The sequence below is a fragment of the Natrix helvetica genome, assembly GCF_964273705.1.
Source record: "Natrix helvetica genome assembly, chromosome: 1".
NCBI classification, from domain to species: Eukaryota; Metazoa; Chordata; class Lepidosauria; order Squamata; family Natricidae; genus Natrix; species Natrix helvetica.
Genome location: NC_138548.1, coordinates 249,409,282 through 249,422,722, shown reverse-complemented (window position 1 = coordinate 249,422,722; position 13,441 = coordinate 249,409,282). Strand labels below are relative to the sequence as shown.

Genomic DNA, 13,441 nt, shown 5'->3' with positions numbered 1-13,441 from the left:
AGAAAGCTGCAGGCCTCACACTGCGATAGTCTGTCCTTGAATTCACATAGCACCAGTCATCTTGATTGATGCTCAGGTACCCACAAAAGCGCCTGCTTCAAATAAATCAAATTTATCTATCAGGTTCATGCACCCTGTTGAGGATGATGGTATTTTCTTCATGAGGAGATCCAGGGGGAGGGGTCAGAAGTCAACTTTATTTGGGGTGGTTCTTCTGGAAGACCCACTCTCAAAATTTCACATGATACCATCCCTCCCAAAATTTAGGAAATCAGAAAAAAACGAGCTTATCACAATATGAATGATAAAACTCTATTAGTATACTGCCAGATGGTGATTTGTAATTTTCATAATCAGTTTTATTCTGTGTTAGTATTTTTGCATGTGGAATTTTGGGAGTTGAAGTTCCAGACATTGTCAGGAAACCACTGGGAGTTTGTTGATATAAGAAAGTAGATGAATTATGTTTCTCAGAGATGAAAAGCTGATTGAAAATATTTATGGTCTTTGAATAACTTGTCTCTGTTATCAAAAGAAAGGATGTATGCTAAGAAGCAGCAAGAACATATCAATAATGGGATTTCCAATGACTAAACCCACCCCACAGATTCCCCTTTCCTTTCCAAGGGAATGCCATAAATGCCACAAAAAATGCTGAAAAGTTATTGAGATGATAGATGAAAGTATTGTTCCACATGAAGGAAAATGATTGCTAGATGTTGCCCACAGCATTGCATTATGGTCACTCCAAGGAGTTCCTTATGCATTTGGAACAGGAACAGAACCATAGTAAAACATAATGTCTTTTGTGAGCAAGGAATGAGCAAAAGTTTAAAAAGAATACCTGCAGGCATGCTACTAACATTTTATGCTCCAAGTATAAAAAGTCCTCTCTCAGATTGTTCAGAGAAACAATCAGAGATTATTCTGATTAGAAGGTAGAATGTGGATTATACTAAACAAAAAATTGGAGAGGAAACATATGCATTCCACCTGCCTATCAGATGTCTTACTTTTTAAAAATCAATTTATTTATTTATTTATTTTTCAGGATTTATAGACCGCTCCCTCTCCCCGAAGGGACTCGGGGTGGTGTACAGGTGTCTCATTAAAACGAATACAAAAGATAAATATCCTATACCCTTAAAAACGAATTAAACCTAATACAGCTGTACAGAAAAGTAAAAATTAAAAGCAACTAAAAAGCATACCCCTAAAAAACTTGAAAATGCAGGCTTGAGGGACTAAAATTGGGAATTAGGCCAGGCCGGCTAAATTGAACAGGTGGGTTTTTAGCTTCTTACGGAAGGAGCGGAGGTCGGTGGTAGTCCTGATATCCGGGGGGAGGTCATTCCAGAGGGTCGGGCCCATCACAGAGAAGGCCCTACTCCTGGGCGTCGCCCGCTGGCATTGCCTAGTGGACGGCACCCGGAGGAGTCCCTCTCTGTGAGAACGAATCGGCTGAAGGGATGTATGGGGCAGGATACGATCCCACAAATAACTAGGTCCTGTGCCATGGAGCGCTTTAAAGATGATAACCAACACCTTGAAACACACCTGGAAAGCCACAGGTAGCCAGTGCAGCCCGCGCAGCAAAGGTGTTATGTGGGAGTATCTAGTGGCTCCCACAATTGTCCGCGCGGCCGCATTCTGAACCAGCTGCAGCCTTCGGGTGCATCTCAAGGGGAGCCCCATGTAGAGAGCATTACAGTAGTCCAGTCGAGACGTCACAAGCGCATGAATGACTATGCAGAGGGCGTTCCGGTCCAATAGGGGACGCAATTGGCGCACCAGGCGAACCTGGTGAAATGCCCCCCTTGCCACGGCTGTCACATGGTCATCCATTGACAGCCGGGCATCCAGGAGGACACCCAAATTGCGTGCCCGATCCACGGGGGCCAGCTGTTCGCCCCAATGGCCAGTGATGGACGTAACTGGTTGAACCGGGGTGCCGGTAGCCACAGCCACTCCGTCTTGGATGGGTTGAGTTTGAGTCTGTTACCTCCCATCCAGATCCGAACGGCTTCCAGACATCGGGACATCACTTCGACGGCATCGTTGGGGTGGTCCGGGGTAGAGATGTACAGCTGCGTGTCATCAGCGTACAGATGGTAATCTACCCCGAACCCACGAATGATCTCGCCCAGTGGCTTCATGTATGTGTTGAACAGGAGAGGAGAGAGGACCGACCCTTGCGGCACCCCACAAGTGAGCGGCCTCAGGCTCGACCTCTGCCCCCCTGTCAACACACATTGCGTTCGACCAGAGAGGTAGGAGGAGAACCACCGCAGAACGGTGCCCCTCACCCCCAGCCCCTCCAGGCGACGCAATAGGATACCATGGTCAATGGTATCGAAAGCCGCCGAGAGATCTAACAGGACCAAGATGGAGGAGCAACCCCCATCTCTGGCCCTCCAGAGATCATCCACCAACGCGACCAAAGCCGTCTCCGTGCTGTGACCGGGCTGGAAGCCGGACTGGCGTGGATCCAGATAATCAATTTCCTCCAGGTGCCGTGGGAACTGTTGCGCCACCACACTCTCTACAACCTTCGCCAAAAAGGAAAGGTTGGAGACGGGACAGTAATTAACTAAATTAGCTGGGTCCAGGGAAGGCTTCTTGAGTAGGGGCCTCACCACCACCTCTTTTAAGACGGCCGGCAAGGACCCCTCTCTCAGTGAAGTGTTCACTAGTTCCTGGAGCCAGCCTCGTGTGACCTCCCAGGATGCCAGTATAAGCCAGGAGGGACACGGGTCCAGTAAACATGTGGTGGCTCGCAGTCGTCCACGTAACCTGTCCATATCGTCGGAAGTAACAGAGTAAATTTGTGGATAGCAACCCAAATTTAGTATTCGTTGTTTATGGCCTATTTAATTATTGTTGTCTATACTTTACTGGCAAAACATAAATATTATTATTAAGTTTATACTCTACTATCCTGTTTATATAAGCAGTCAAATGGCTTTTCAAAAAAAGTGACTCACAAACCACATACCATTGGGCCCAACGATCACTCACACACACACACACACACTATCACTTTGGGAGAATATCAGGAGCTGAGAAATGGGTGGGTGTATTTATATGTTTGATTTATGACTTCCTATCTTGGTACAACTCTGGGCAGCTGCCAGTAAAATGAAAACAAAAAACAGCAGCACAACCAAAACAATGAAAAAGGAAATTATAACAACGATCAATAGGCCATGTGCCAGAATGGCAAATACTGCAGAGCTCTCCATCTTGCAAACTGTTAATAAACAAGCTTTGTTTGGGATACATTCAAAAGTCCTTCTAGCCATGGCTGCCATCAGCTTCTTGAGCAGGAGCCATAATTCCAAGAGAATTGCCACATTGTGTACTAACTCTGTCTGGAGGAGTGTGAATCCCTTTCAGAGTTAAAAAGGGAATGCATCCATAGTTGGGATGCCACAACCCCAAACACACCCCAGCTTTTTACTTTTCCAGGGTTGGTTTGAAGCCTCTTCTTCCCCTTCCAATTTCAAACTAAGAAAGAGTCTTGACAACATCACTTGGTCTACCCAGAGTATAGAAGTACAGTTGAGTATCAATAGCACAATCATTATACTTCACCTCAAGCCAGCCCAAGACCTTGCACAGTGGCTTCATATAGAAACTAAATAGAGACTTGGAACATCCAAGAGAGTGGGAGTCTAGATCTAGATTCTCCCTCCCTCCCCCCAATATCAGCTGGAACTGTCCCTGGAGATAGGAGAGAACCACTGTAACAACATGCATTCCATTCTTCATTTCCTAAGCCGGTCCAAAAGAATGCTATGATGGATGGTACTTACAGCCAGCTGTCAGCCCTCAGGCTGCCATCCGGGGGACCCTGTCCATCACCATGCCCACCATGCAATGCTGCCATGTCGATGTTGCCTCTCTGATGTTGATTGAGCCTGTAACTGCAAGTGGCTCTTCTACCCAGGTGCAACTGCCTCCTCTGATGTAACTCTTTTGCTCGGATGCGGCTAACCAGGAAAGAGGCTATGATGACACTGAGTGGGGTGGTGGTGGCTGGAGGTGTGGGTCATGGTGATTGGTGATGGTGGGTGGGTGGGTGTCATCTGGGTGGAGTTGTGGGTGGAGCTGGGTGGGGTAATGGTATATATATGGGTGATGGTGTTAACTTGGTTAGAACTGACTGGATTTGATTACCTTTGTATCATAGTCATTTAGTGCTGGTTATCACGTAGTTTGTTAGATAGAGATAAAAGTTTTTCACCAAACAAACTGAATCTCTGTTTGTATGCAATGCGAACGTCGGAATGTGACACCAGCGCAAAATGAATGTGAGCCAGATGGATGCCCCACCACCATCCTACTCTTGCCAAAGGTAAGATCAATACAATCTCAGTGATAAAGCCAAATATTAAACCCAACTGAAAAGCTAATTCATTCCATCAGGCTCACCAACCTCAACAACCTTCTCTAAAAAGAGAATGTTGGAGACTAAACCCAAAATCAGTTCTGTTATTTTGTGGCTTCTTGAGAAGAGGGAAGAGAACTACCTATTTCAAGGCAGGCAGAACCAAATCCTCCCTCAAAGAAGCATTATCCACCACAATGATCCAATTTCAAGTCATTTCCCGGAAGGCCTTGACTAACCAGAAGGAACATGGATCTGAAACACAGATGGGAAAACTCAGAGCTCTGTGTATCTTATTCACTTTATCAAAATTAGCAAAATCAAGCTCCTTCCTGACAAAATTGTCCCTCAAGCAATTACTTTGGATCTGTACATTTAGACTTCAGCTCCTTCAACCCATCAACAACTCTGGGTGATTTTATCCAACAGCTGCCTAAGCTAGTTCTCACAGTGGCCCTATAAATTTTGAAGTCTATTTTAAGGGACCAGGTTACTGGCGTTTATGACAAGTTGCCATAGCCAACTCGCCATGGCCAACTCACCATAACTAACTCGCCACGGCCAAGTTGTTTGCAGGACAATTTGCTGCGGGATAAGAGTTACACTAATAGTAAAGAAATGATGGAACAGACTCATTAAAGAAAGGATGCAAAAAGAGGAAAAAAATGAAATGTGAATGACAAAAATTAAAATAATTTTTATTTATTTAAATAATTAAATAGAATTATAAAATTGTTCTGTGGTGAGTTTTCCCACAGCGAGTTGGCCATGATGAATTGGATGTGACCACAGCAAGTTGACAGCAGTGAGTTGTCCCATTCCGAACTTACTAAAACAGTCACTCCCCAGCATTCCACAAAAAAACAATTGCTTTGCCATTCCTATTACAGCAGTGAAATCCTTAGGAAAGGCTCTAACTTTTGCTTGATCAGATTCCTTTATATCTTCCTCCAATGTTGTGTTAGGCATCTTTTATGCTATTTCGTCAGGCGACGTTCTTCTGAAAACCAGGTGGCCTTCCACAAGCAAGAGACATAAGAGTTCATGCAAGTACAATCCAATCTATGGCTCTCCACCATTTCATTCCAAGTATCCTGTAAAGCTAGGTTGAACTGTGCAGCAGAATCCCGGAGACAGCAATACTCTCCGTCTAAAGCAGGGGTACCCAAACTTGGCAACTTTAAGACTTGTGAACTTAAATTCCCAGAATTCTCCAGCCAGCATAGCCAAGTTTGCAGATCTCTGCTCTAAAGTTTGAAGAGTCCACCAGGTGTCTGGGCTGATCAAATGAATAATCCTATCTCCATGCAGCAGCATGCAACTGCAAACAATTCCAAGGCCAAACAGATGATAGGAGACAAATCATCAGATCCCCAATTCCAGATCACATACTCTCTTCTCCAAGATTAAAAAAAAAAAGAGATTTAATATGTGAGTTCCATTGTGGGTCAGGGCCATGGTTGCCATTAACTTCAGAGCAGCCTCCACATCTCCACCCAAGGAAGGAAAATGGAAGTCCAGCCCCCCACCCCATGTATCATAAAGCTGGACAACTCCACTGCCAAACTAATTTTTTGTTGGTTCACAATATTTCTGAGATTGCATTCTCAGCTCAGATAGAAATGTCGCTATGAGGTAGGGAAGCTGGTACATCATCAAAATACCCTCTAATCTGCATAGCCCAACTTCACAGAGTCTCCCAACTAGCTATCTCCAGAGCAGTGCTTCTAGACGCCTTCAGGATTTCTCAGGTAACTATAGCTATAGCCACAGTCCTGCTCCGCCTTGGAGGTACAGCTGATGATGCCACAGAGAGAACCCACCTGGGTGTATTTTTAAGAAAAGAAGTCTTCCCACTGCACCAAGTCAGGTTTTACCAGTGCATAGAAGGCTGGCTCCCTCATCCATGATTAAGTTGTAGAGTTTTATTACAGGCTAACCACATATGAAAACCAGGGCATCAAGAGAAAGCACAAGGGATTGGAAGATGGTTCTAAATACTGCAACCCCCAACTCTAAGGCAGAAGCGAACAGTTAACATAAACTCACAAATTCCTCTTACCAAAAGCCTTCCAACCCACAGATCTAAAATCCATCAGAGTTATTCTATTACTCTACTGGTGACAGAGTAAGAAATCTAGAGCCAAAACAAAAGTTATAGGCTCCAGTCCATTTAAGCGTATGATGCAAGATGAGTTCAATTGACAAAAGGGCCACTGATTCAAATAGCTGATCTGACAGCAATCGGAAGACATGGGCTGGTTCTTTCGAGAGCCCGCCAGTCTGCTTGCACTGACACTGGCCTTATCTGTCCACCTGTACTGTCACTCGTCTGAAAACATAAAGCAGTTTAGAGTGTAACAAATTTTTTGCTGGTTCCCATTATTTATGAGATTTCATACTACCTTTCTGTCAAAGCCTTTGTTGTGGTTCACAATTTAATAATAGAGCAAATCGGCAAGAACAGTCCCTTTAAGAGCTGGTAATTCTGCTGCTTTCTCTCAAGACATGTGGGTCTTAAGGAGCTGTAGGCAAAGGAGAGAAAGGGCTACCCACCCCCTATTTAAAAAATCTGTTTAGAGGGAAGGGAATTTGTAGAGGACAAGAGGCAGGCAAGAAAAAGGTTTGGCACCCCATTCTGTGTTCTTTCCGATCATTTCAACTGTCTTCCCTGGAGGTAGCTTCTCCTGGCCTCATGTGTGCTGACATTAAAACAGCATATTGCTTGGTCTACATGTGGTAGGAACGTGAACAAGGAAAGTTACAGTAGAATCACTCCAATGTTTCCAATTTAAAAAATGAACAAAATCCAATGGGACTGCTGGTTTCCAAACACAGCTGAAACAAAAATTATAGGCTGACTTGAATATTACACAAGAAAAATGATGAGATGGAAGGGAAAGGCTGCTACACAGAATGTGCAAGTCTTAGCTAGGATACAAGGGTCAACAGAGACACTACATAGGGCCAAGCAAACAGAAGTGAAGTGCTGCCATCAGCCCACACAAGGAGATTTATTTACTATTCATTAAGCTCTGTTTATTGGCTATTTACAGTGTGAGTGGAATGCCCTGGAAAAAAGTCACTTTTGTCTCTCGTCACTTGCATACTGGCCTTGTCTCATCCCAACCATGATTTACACAGCTTTAGCCCATTGCTTTTCATCCTGCAAAACATCATCCAGCTGCAGAACACACATAGCAGTGGGGAGGGCATGAGAACAAGGCATTATTTTAGCCACAGAGCATGAGCTAGATTTCACTAAGGTTCACTGGTAAGGGACGGTTCTTTTTCTAGGTTGCCGCCTAGTCTTTAAAAAGTTACTGAGTGTTTTAAGAACTGTAGTGATTGCGGTTTAGAGACTCTTGTAAAAAAAAAAAAAGAATTTGTTCTAGAAGTCCCAGGCTACATTCTTGAGCTTGCATGTAGAGACTTAAGTTTACAGTCCCAAGAACAACTCATTTTAAATATATTTCGCAGGATTGTTGTGAGAATAAAATATTTCTTTTTAGCAGGGTGTATGAAATGAAATACAGAAACTATTTTATGTTTGTTGAGTGATGTATCTCTTCTAAGGAGACCCAAACTTCCGGTTTGCATGTTGGGCTGTTTTTCAGGTGAAAAACAGACCTACCAGGCCCACCGGAAGTCAGAAAATGGGCCATTTCCAGCCTTCATAGGGCCTCCGGGGGGCGAGGAAGGCTGTTTTCACTCTCCCCAGACTCCAAGAAAGCTGGGCATGCATGCACAGGGCAAAGGGGGTGGGGTTACGCACGTATGCGCAGGGGGCATGGCATGGGGGGTATTAAATGACGGGGTGGGCATGCGAGCATATGCAATAGTGCGCATGTGCATGCTTTTGGCACCAGAGGCGAAAAAGGTTTGCCATCACTGATCTATACTATTATAGGATACTTCTGTGGAACCTCAGCAGACGAGACTAAGAAGTCAGAGAAACTTTCAAGATCTAATGTTGAACCCTGGAGGTATTTGCCAGGGGCAATCTGAGTCTCTCTCTCTCTCCTGGTGTCTCTCATCAATAGTTTAAAGAGGTTCTCAGCAGATGTATAACCAGCACCTTCCTAGGCTCGGCTGTGGCTCTCTTTTGCCCTTCCTGACTGTGTGGCATGAGAAACCAGCTCTCTTCCATGGGTCGTGACCTCTGCCAAGGGCTGGCAGAATAGGGACTACTCCGGGTGCCGTCCTCCAGAGAGTGCCAGAGGGCGACGCCCAGGAGTAGGGCCTTCTCTGTAGTGGGCCCCACCCTTTGGAATGACCTCCCCCCAGATATCAGGACAACAACCGACCTTCGCTCCTTCCGTATGAAGCTGAAAACCTACCTGTTTCGACTAGCTGACCTGGCATAATACTACAACCTCTCCAGCCCAGGGCATTTTTAATTGGTAATTTTAGTTTTTAAGGGTTAATTTCACTGGGGTTTTAACTTTTTTAGGTATTGTAACTTATTTATTTATTCTTACCTCCTCTGTACGCTATATAATACTTTTGTACGTCGCCCCGAGTCCCTGTGGGGAGAGGGGGCGACTAATAAGTTCAAGTAATAAATAAATAAATAAATAAATAAATAAATAAATAAATAGAGGGGAGTTTGTGTGAATGTGAAGAAGATAATCCAGCAGCTCCCTTGTCTCTTTTTGTCAAACAGGGGCACCTGCCATCTCTTTCAACCCTTCTACATCTTCTCCTTCAACAGAGTAGCCTCCGCATGCTCAGCAGGGACTCCATTTGCAAGCATTCATCCTCTGCTGAGTTGGTTTAGTCACAAGGAGGCTGGGTTTCCCTTCCCTGCACTCAGCAATGGGTTGAGTTTAGACGGTGCACCCAGGTATGCATGATGTAGAGCCTGAGGCCTAAATTAAAACACAGTCGTATTATAAGGTCCTGTATAAAGCAAATAGCAAGGCAAATTGAAGACAAGACTGTTAAGGTATTGGAGGTAAACCATAATTGTGGTCAGACTCGGTACTTTCTGATGCAACAACAATTGAACAGAATTTTGTCACCTTCCTGGAGGGAATGGTGGAAAATCTGCAAGTAAGAAGCAGAATGTCTATGGAGATTCTCAGTCATCCAGGTCGTGGTTGTCCAGAAGGTGCTTTTTCAAAAGGCAACTGGACTTCCTTTGCTTTTGCATGAAAACATTTTGATTCTCATCCAAGAAGCTTCTTCAGTTCTGAAGAAGTTCGCTTCTGTTTGCTTCGGAACTGAAGAAGCTTCTTGGATGAGAAGTGAGACCTCTTCAAGAAAAAACAAAGTCCAATTGTCTATTGAAAAAGCCCCTTGGGGACCAGGAAGCAAATGTTTTCTGCACTTGACCATCCCAGGCGGTCTGAAGCTCTTTGTTTTCAGGACTCTGAATTCATTTTTAGCCTTACGTCTGAGAGTTTTCCTCTCTCTGGGGCAGTAAGAATACAATAACAATAATTGACTAACTGGAGAGATAGGATGACAACTAACAGAAGAATGAGGACGATAGTCTTCCTTCAGGTTCAGAAAGGTTTTTAGATCAAGGGTGCGAACAGGAGACTGTGACAAGCGGTGACAGTTTGGGAAAACAAAAGTGAAGGGAACATTTTGATGGTGTCAGGAAACGTGAAAGACAGCATTGTGGTGGCAGGTGCCTCTGGCCTTTCAGCTCTTTGTATTTAAATGCTTCTGGGAGAATATTAGAGGAAACTTTCTCAACTTTTAGTTTTGCTGATTGGAGTATTGTGGAAGCTGTCATTCAACACATTGGAAGGGCTGCAGGTTGACGGAATAATAGATTAAAGCAGGGGTGTCCAAACTTGGGAACTTTAAGACTTGTGGACTTCAACTTCCAGAATTCCCCAGCCAAGTTTGGACACCCCTGGATTAAAGGAAAGAAGTAATTGGTCAAATGGATAACCTGTAAGATTGCAGAGATGGGGGTGGGGTAGGGAATCCCAGTTCTAGCTTCACATCGAGTCCCAGCCATTCCTTCTACTTTCATCTATAATGCAGATCAGAGGTGGGTTCCTATCAGTTCGGCCAAACTGGCCTGGGTCACAGAATCAGCAGCAACCTAGGCTAGACATGCCTCTGAACCGGTTCCCTGGTCAGCGCCACCACCGTCATCTTTTTCTTTTTTTTAGTTCTGCACATGTGCAGAACAATTTCTGTTGAACTACATATGCGCGTGCGAAATGCATGCACGAGTGAACCGGCAGTAACGCCAATCAGAACTCACCCCTTATGCAGATATCGCTATAAAAGACCATACTTTCCAGCAACCACATAGCATGCACATAATCAGGAAAGATTGCAGGAATTGGGTAGGTTTACTTCGATGAAAAGAAGAACTAGGGTTGACATGATAGCAATGTTCTAATATCTAAGGGGCTGCCACAAAGAAGGAAGGATCACTCTAGTCTCCAAAGCACCTGAAGACAGAGCAGGAAGCAGTGGATGGAAATTAATCAAGGAGAGAAGCAACCTAGAACTAAGAAGAAATTTCCTTACTCAGTGGAACAACTTGCCTCCAGAAGTTATAAATGCTCCAACACTGGAAATTTTAAAAAAGAGATTGGACAACTGTCTGAAATGATATAGGACAGTGATGGCAAACCTTTTTTTGGCTCCTGTGCCAAAAGCGGGGGAGAGCACAGGGAGGTTGTGTACCGGCATGCTACAACCATAATGCTATGTGTGCGCCCCCCACGTGCGCATGCGCATGTGACCACCAACTCCCCTGCTTTTGCTGTGCTTCTTTTTGCCCTCCCCAGGTTCCAGAGGCTTTCTAGGAGCCTGGGGAGGGCGAAAACAGTCTCCCCTGCCCCCCCCCCCCCTGATGCCCTGCGGAGGCCTCAGGAGCTTCCCTAAAGCCTCCGGAGGGCAAAAAACTACAGGGATCTACGGGGAACCCGGAAGTTCGAGAATGGTAACTTCCGGTTTGTTGTAGGGCTGACTTTCGACCTCCAGAGTCTTCAGGAGGCTTCCCTGAAGATTCTGGAGGGTGAAAAAATGGACCTACGGACAAACCGAAGTCACTTCTGGTTTGCTTGTAGGGCCGTTTTTTGCCCTCTGGAGCCTTCAGGGAAGCCTCCTGAAGGTCCCTGAAGGTTCCAGAGCGTGAAAAACAGACCTAGGGGGAACCCAGAAGCTCAGGAATGGTGACTTCCAGTTTGTCGGTTGGGCTGCTTTTCGACCTCCGGAGCCTTCAGAAGGCTTCCCTGAAGGCTCCAGAGGGCAAAGAACGGCCCTATGAGCAAACTGGAAGACACAATTCCCGAACGTCCAGGTTCCCCATAGGTCCATTTTTTACCCTCCGGTAGGGCGTCCGGGGGGGAGAGAAACGGGCAAAAAACAGCCTCAAAAGAAGGTGTGCGGTGGCCATCTGACAGGGCAATGCTTCGCATGCCCTGACAAATGGCTCCGCGTGCCACCTGTGGCATGCGTGCCATAGGTTTGCTATCACGGATATAGGATTTCCTGTTTGAGCAGGGGGTTAGACTAGAAGATCTCCAGTTGTGGTATTCACTTTTTTCCCTACCGGTTCTGTGTGCGTGGCTTGGTGATGGTGGTGGGGTCATGTGACTAAGTGGGTGTGGCCAACTTGACATCACTCACAGCAAGGTGGGGCGGCACCACCCCACCAAGCCACGCCCACCAAACTAGGCTCACAGAACCGACATAAAAGTTCAGCCAAGTCTTCTAGCATTCAACCTGGCTGATTCTCGCCTCCTCCTCAGGTTTGCTCTGTGTTTATGAGCCTGAGAAGGAGGAGAGAAGCAGCCATGTTGAATGCTGCAACAGAGAGAAGCTGAACTTTTCTGCCTCCCTTCGCAGTGGAGCTGCTCAGAAGGCAGCTCCTGTGGCCTGTCCCTTTATGGCCCCTTTCCCCCACTGCATCTTAAGTACCTTAAAGGGGCAGACTGCAGCAGGTGCTTTCTGACCTCTGGAGCAAGGCCGGAGCCAGGGCATTCCCTGACCCGGCCAAGGCGGTGGTGAGCGGAAGGACCTCTGGCACAAGACCAGAGCTGGGGAGTGGTGCGTTCCCCGACCCAGCCAAGGTGGGCGGTGACTCCAGGGCCTTGGGAAATGGCACATTCCTGGGACCCAAGGCAAAGGGCGAGCGGGTGGCATACATTGCTTACCTTTGGTGAGCTGAGCGGGCATCGGCAAGGCGGCTGGAGAGGCGACTAGCTGGGCTGAATGACAAAGGCAACATATATAGGATGAGGGTGGGTGGGGTGAGCAGCAAGTGGCTGGAAGGGGTGAGTGGTGACCAGCTGGAAAGGGTGAGCGGTGAGTGGCCTGATGGGCCCAGTGACTAGTGGGCAACCAGGCGTGTGTGAGCAGGGCCAGCCAGAGGTTGTATTTTCCGGTTTGGCGAACCAATTCAAATTGCCGCTACTGGTTCACCCGAACTGATCCGAACTGGCTGAATACCACCTCTGATTGGGTTCCTTCAAATACCAAATGTCTGACGTTCACCGTTCTTCTTGCTAATTTCTTCATTCCTTTCCTTTTACAGAGGCAACTGTTCTATTCAGCACTACTAAAGATGCTCTCAACAGTTTTGGTTTCCCTGGCAGTTAAGAATACAGCTTCCTAAAGGAACAGTAGACATTTGAAGTCCAACATCACAATTTCCAAATGTACAATAAACACATGTCCAAAAGTAAAAAATATTGTAGTCAAGATCTGTTCTGGCTCTCTTGTAGCAGATAATTCCTTTGAACCCTTGTTTCAACTTGAAAATATTGAAATAATTGTTTGCTTTATAGTAAAAAAAATCAAAGATCTACCCACATTATTACTGAATATATCTAGATTTCTCATACCATAAAACTATCATAAGATTATCTGAACCTCAAAGAATCTCATTTTAAAGATCTTTGACATTCAGGTATTCTTATGATAGTTATTGTTCATATATTCAAATATTGAAGAATGGCATTGTTCTTAGAAGAAAGACATGAACAGGTTAGAATTTCAAAAATTCCATAATGCTTTGTTGTTAATTTCTATTTTATAAAATATCAAAATACTTTTTAGTGAAAGGGTAAA

At 45.4% G+C, this 13,441-nt stretch overlaps 2 long non-coding RNA genes across 2 annotated transcripts in view; one reads left to right on the top strand and one right to left on the bottom strand.

The window, feature by feature from the left end:
• Positions 1-4,924, bottom strand: part of LOC309382890 — a 26,986-nt gene extending 22,062 nt beyond the window's left edge. The window contains exon 1 of the long non-coding RNA XR_014173724.1: positions 4,915-4,924. This is a non-coding gene — a long non-coding RNA (uncharacterized lncRNA). The remainder of the gene's footprint in view (positions 1-4,914) is intronic.
• On the top strand, positions 4,182-13,441 carry LOC309382891. The gene is made up of 3 exons (XR_014173726.1): positions 4,182-4,357; positions 9,057-9,236; positions 12,906-13,441. It is a non-coding gene; the product is annotated as an uncharacterized lncRNA (long non-coding RNA).